This window comes from Phoxinus phoxinus (assembly GCF_949152265.1).
Source record: "Phoxinus phoxinus genome assembly, chromosome: 4".
NCBI lineage: Eukaryota > Metazoa > Chordata > Actinopteri > Cypriniformes > Leuciscidae > Phoxinus > Phoxinus phoxinus.
The window spans coordinates 16,316,219-16,322,931 of record NC_136879.1 but is presented as its reverse complement, the minus strand read 5'-3'; positions in this window follow the sequence as shown (position 1 = coordinate 16,322,931).

Below are 6,713 nucleotides of genomic sequence, written 5' to 3'. Positions count from 1 at the left end.
TTTAACACTTTTTACATTTCATCGTCTTCAGAAAGAAAAACAAAAGATAATCAAAAACAGAACAAAACAAAACAAAGAAAAACAAAAACATATCTTTACTCAATTAATACATTTCACTGTAACTTCCGCTACTCGAATCGTCTGCATAATTTTGTTCATCCTTCTAACCAATGTAGTTTTTTTCAAAATTTACTCTAATATTTCCATTATGGACCGTCTTTTTTGCTTATTACACATTAATTAATAGATTTTCTACATTTTCATCAATCAAATCAATACCTAGTTTGCTTATTACACATCAATTAATAGATTTTCTACATTTTCACCAATCAAATCAATACCTAGTTTGAATCAATCAAATAAAATCATCAACATCATCACAAAACAGATTCTTCTGCTAAACCATTAGTTAGAAAAACTAATCAAATCGTCTTTCTCCCTCATACGTAATGGAGGCTGTACTAACACAAGCCTTTGATCCCTCACTTTATACTTCGTTGGCATGTGGGGTTGCTGATATTGGTTGGTTTAGTTTAAGGTAAGATGCTTTGACACAGTTGTCACAATCTCCAACCTTGTTTTAGGACTGAACCATTTCCTGGCTGCTGTCACCTGTGAATGCAGATCTTAAAGTGTTTTTGTTAGTGACTGAATCATCAACCTGAAACATTATCACCAGATCATTTCTTGCACTCATAGTCCTTTTCCCCTTTCTGTCACAATAATAAGCCAGGATAGCTTAGCCAAATTCATCCATAGCCATTATTTCATTGGGCACAGTCTGCCCTGTTCGTTCACTCCTGTATGACAAGATCAAGCTGGTTTTAAAACAAATGGTCCTTCTGCCCCCCCCCTGACCCCCCTGGGTTTTGAAAGGCTCTTATCTGATCATTTGTTTGTGTGTGTGTGTGTGTGTGTGTGTGTTTCTTTGCTCATGCCATGTGCCCAAAAGTCTGCATTCTCTGTAAAGGAAAAAACAAATGTTAAGGTTATTGTCACATGTGTTCTGTGTGTCTGCTGTGCTGCTGTATCCACCCTAGGCGTTTTCCTGTTGAAACATTTCTTGTTATTAGCACACTTTACAGACTTTTGTTAGGGAGAAGAATGGCTTCTTGCAGGGCTTTACTCAATTAAACCATTCTGAGATTTAGTCAATCTCAACATCCATTGCTCCACCTGTGCAATGGCTTTGGGAACACAGATGGCTTTGGGAAATCCCAAACCATCACAAACTATATTCCCCATTTTTGATGCACCATCTTACTTGTGCATCAAATTAACATAATTGGGTTTTGATTCACTAAACTAAACACTGTCCTCCAGACATCTTTCTCTGTCTCTTAACCAAAATGTTATATTCTTCACTCTAAGCCACAATCTCATCTTCTTATCAAATTATTTGAAATGCAAATGCACTCTTTGCGTATCCTGCTTTTCAGGACTGCTCTCAATAGTTTGTCTCTCAACTCAATCTCAATTCTCAGTCATCTGCAAAACTGAATACAATTGTCACTCTATTTGCCCTCCTCCGTGGGCTTCACTGTCCCTTGCATCTGTAAGATCAAAGGTATTTATTTATGGTCAAATGGCCCCTCTGGCCTCCCTGCCTGACAGGTTTCCCGTGTTTCAACAAATGTTAATTGTTTCACAAACATTCATACATACCCTGAAAATGCAAATGGCCCTTAGTCATCTACAAACATTTTCAAATCTATAACCTATTTTATTTCAATCTATGATGGACCAAAGATATCCAAAATTGATCTAGAAATTCATTCAAATCTACTGTATATCATAAATGACCAAATCGATTCAGAATTATCAACTTCTCTCAAATTTAACGACACATCTATGCACACTATTCAGACATAATGTTTTCCACTGCCTAATACCTAAACTCACACTTATCAAGACATAAAACTGCAGTCATCATCAAACACACACATCTGACTATTAACCGTTCATATTTCATATTCATATCTTTTCTCTAAAAAAATTTACATTTTAAATCAGATTTTAAAACTTAAATTTTCTGTAGCTTTTACCTAATTTTACATGGCCTCTTAACCTTTTTCAAAACATGTCTATTAATTTGTTTTTTACAAAAGTCAGCTGTGTGGTTTTAATTCGTTATCATTAATTTGTTTTAGCTTTTCTTTTGCTGGCCGAATACAGAAAGACAAAATATAAATCCTTCCTCAAGCAGTCTCTCGTAACCCGCATGACTGCTGCTTTCTCTAAACACATGCTCTTTTCAACAGCCTTCTAAGACTGTAATTTAGACAAAATGTAACAATGAATTCATTACAATAACTTATTTAATGTATAGTTCCTTCGTTACTCAGACTTTTCCTTGAATCTACAAAATATGTCTCCATTTTTAGCCACCATCATGTACTAATGGCCATTTGTCATGTCCAATGGCCTTCATTAGTCTAAATTCCTTGCCCTTAAGGCAACTAAAATCAGACAAAGAAGTCACTGGTTCTAAAATAAACAAATCAAAACAGTGTTATTTTAAAGACTTCTTTAAAGTCATTCAGTTTTACTTCTAAAACATTTACAAATTGTCCTCTAAATTTATAAGATCCTGTAACACTATTTCTTTAAACATCTCTGTGTCTATGGTTTTCAACTGAAACACTGTGCTTTAAATAGCTCATTAGCATTTACAACACATGCTCAGATAACAGCTTTTAGCTGACATTTTGAATGAGAAGAGACTTTTGAGCCATTCCTGACTAATATTTTCACTTTCATAAACTAACTTAAGACTTTATCTATCATATTTTAACACTAGCCTAGCTTGAGTTATCTTTTCCATAAATTAAATGCATTTTCAATTCAAGCATAATTTTTATAGTTTCTTTTGCCCCTAAAGGGAATTTAGACATTATAAATTCCTACTCATGAGTCTCTGTTGCACTGAAACTGTTTCAGCACACATCAAATTCAGATAATCAAATAGTTTTCAACCAAATCAGCTTGTAGGTCTTTCATAGTCAACACTAACAAACTTTTGTTTAATCAAATGCCTTTTACGCATTTAACAACTGTTACTCCCTCAACGCTGCTTCTATACTTAGCCTATTTGATTCTTTAGAGAACAAATAATTATTATTGAGTCTCAATAACGTTTCAAATTTCATCTAAATTTTAGTTGTCATGTTCTCAAATTACCATAGTTTTAATATCTTACTTCCATATTTTCTCTTCTATGAGTTTATCAATCTGCAATTATGATCATCTAGAACCTTTTTTAAGCGTTTCATTAAAAGACAATCATTTTATAGCCTTCTTCAGATCTTCTCTCTGTAATTTTTTCTGTTTATTCTAATACGACCATATCTAGCTGTAATAGATTGCCCTATCTAACCCTCATAGGCCAAATTGTCTTTCACACCTAGGGGTCTTCATTTATGGTTAAATGACCTTCCGTGCCTTCCTGACTGAAAAGTTTCCCGTGGCTTAAGGTGTTAAAAGTTCCCCAGTAGCATGTGTTTTTGCTATGAGCGAGCCTTGAGAAAACAGACATGCATTCCAGAAGATAAACATGCTTAACACCACACAATGTCTGAAGAAGTTAAGAAAAGTTTTTTCGTTTCATTAACACTACATTAATACACGTCACTCTCACATCATTTAGATGTAACCTACTGCTTGACCACAATAAAACACGGCCAGCCTCCGAATTCACCCCCATTTGCAGTTCTGTCCCTGCATTCAGGAAAGCAAACAGCAATACAATCTCTCAGTTGCAAATTCAATCAAAATAGCATTCTCTGTATTCTTTTACAATCTCAGTTCCCGTAAACTAGATCTAACTGGAATAAAATAGATTCCAATTCTAAATTCCCCTGAGTCTTCTAGATTCCCCCTCGGGCTTTTACTGTCCTCACTTCCCTGAGGTTGAAAATTCTTTGTTTGTGGCTAAATAATCTCTATCTTTCCTGAAGATAATTACCTACACTAAAAGTTCAAAGGCTCTTTACCATTTGTTTCCACTGTGTCTGTGTCACACTGTTCTGTTTACTATCTGCCTTCAAAATACATCCCCATTCACTAATGCAAAACAGAGCTAGTAATGCATTCTCAGTTGCAAATTGAATTATAATAGCCAAAAGCCAAATCATAGTAACATTACTCTGTTTTTTTCTAACCCATATTAACACAGAATTTTCTTCAAATTTGTATCATCACTTTCTTTGTTTGGAGCCAATCTATGTTTATTTTTTATTTTTTTTCAATCAGAATCAAACTTTTACAAAAGCATCATTTGCAAATCAGTTAGCTTCAGCTGTTTACAGCATTTGCTCACTTTTGTCTCACTATTTGTATCAGGACGGTTTTCACAGAAATCACAATATCATTCATATCTCAGTCCCTAAATTACACAGACATCTCTCATAGCTGCCTGCACATTCAAATCTTTTATAAACTCTGTTATAAACATATGGAAATCTATTCTTCAATATCCTTGTTTTCCTAACATTAATACAATAAAGCACATTCACATCATAATTAACACTGACATATACTTTTCCCATTCTGCTTAATGAAACATTCCTCATGTTAATCCCTGTTAATCATACTCAATGCCTTATTTTTTATCTAAAACTCACTTTTCATACCATTTCAACTTAATTTGACTTAACAGGCCGCAGGCGTTCATAAATAGTTCCATGAATTCTATCAATCCCTACATTCCATGTTCCTTCTATCTTCAATCTTTCCCTACATTCCAGTTTTCCTTCTTACATCTGTTCTCTTTATCTGCAATCCAACAATCACTTTTTTGTGATTTCCATCAGAAAAAACATTCTATCTTTCCCTACATTTCAGTTTCTTTCTACATCTGTTCTCTTTTTCTTCAATCCAACAATTCAGTTCAACAACTCACTCTTTTGTAATTTTCATCAGAAAAAAACAAACATTCTATTTTCTATCCCTACATTTAAACAATTATCTGTCTATTCATAGTTGTACACAGATGCTGAACACATATAAAAAGCCTTTTGTTAAACAAATATCTGTTCTCCCAATTTCTTGCATGCATTTTCTGGCCATAATTTCTTCTTTTTAACAAAAACTGGTGTGTAAAAATGATCTAGCTTACTGTTAGATGATCCCATCTTTGGCTGAATCTCCTCTCTTGGATTTTTATTTTCGACGCGCGTCTTATTAATCTGCCGAACGTCTTCGACAGATCTGACTTCTTAACCCAAAATCAGACAGGTTTTAGCAAATATGCTCTGTATTCAGTTGTGACTCTTCCGTTCACTTACTTAATCAGCTGTGGCTCTTCCGTCCACCTACGAGCTAGTTTTCAGAAAATTGACTTGACTTCCTCAGGTCAATTTCCCGCTTAAAAAAAAACTCTGCTCGCACCAAAGAAACAGTCTCAGCCAATATGGTTCACTCACAGTTAGCCTATCAATCCTACACCCAACAAAAGAGAAGAAAAATAATAATTTGGCTGTCTTTTTTTACCTGAGCTGAGATGCACTGCCACGGATTCTTTCTGATCCCGGTGAGGATTCTTCTCTGGCCCTGAAATCAGGAGTTGTCTCTCTCTCTCGTAACCTGTTGAGCTCTCTTTCTCAAACCGTCGAGGTATGAGACCAGTACCTGGTACTGGGGCGATTCACTCCGTCAAATCCGTCTCAGGACCAGGAGAAGAATTTTCCTCACGGAATCCCACTTCTGACACCAAATTGTTGTGGCAAAAACAATTACTAAACTCAGCATTCCCAGGCAAAGAGACGTCAAGATCCAAATTGTATTTAAAAAGAAAAGTAATTTATTCATGCAAGAAAATGGTTCCTCTGACTCCAGCCTTGCAGCCAGGCTGCAGGCCAGAGTCAGAGACAGACAGACACTGGGACTTCTCCTCAAGAGAGCTTGGCCTGCTACTTTATAATGCAAGGGGAAACCATCACCCCCACCGTTTATACAAGCAAGAACAGCTTCCCCCAGCATGGGAACATAAAACACAGATCATTCTCGGGCTCACACCCATACAGCTGTATCAGCGTTACAACATAAAGCTCAAAATACAGAACACATGGCATTCATATATTATCATTGAGAAAACAAAATAAACAAAGAAAAGATTAAAATTGCCACTACAAGGAATATCAGACAAAAAACGGGAATGGGAGGAAATGTGTATGATTAAATACCATGTTAATAAGTACATACAGGAAAGATTCTATGCAAGTATGAACATTTATACGGATGGATCTAAAGAACCAAGAACAGGGATTACAGGAATAGGAGTGTATATTCCAGAGTTTAAAATATCAATATCTAAACGATTAACATCTAAATTGTCAATATATACTGTGGAAATGGTCGCTATTATAATAGGATTAACATGGGTAGAGGAGGTAAAGCCAGACAGAGTAGTGATATGCTCTGACTCTGCTTCTGTCTTAGAGTCACTGGTTACTCATTGTACTTCTAGAGAAGATTTGATGTGCGACATTTTTTCATTATTATGGCGAATACAAAGGAAAGGAGTAGAAGTTGGATTCTGTTGGGTGCCGGTGCATGTAGGAGTAGCGGGTAATGAATCTGCTGATGAATTAGCAAAAAAATGCTTTAAAGAAATCGATTTTAATGTTCCATTAAGTAAAAACGAAGTTATATCTATTATTAAAGGATAATTCCGGTATTTAACACCTTGAGTCTATATTGTAGTTTGTTTTGGA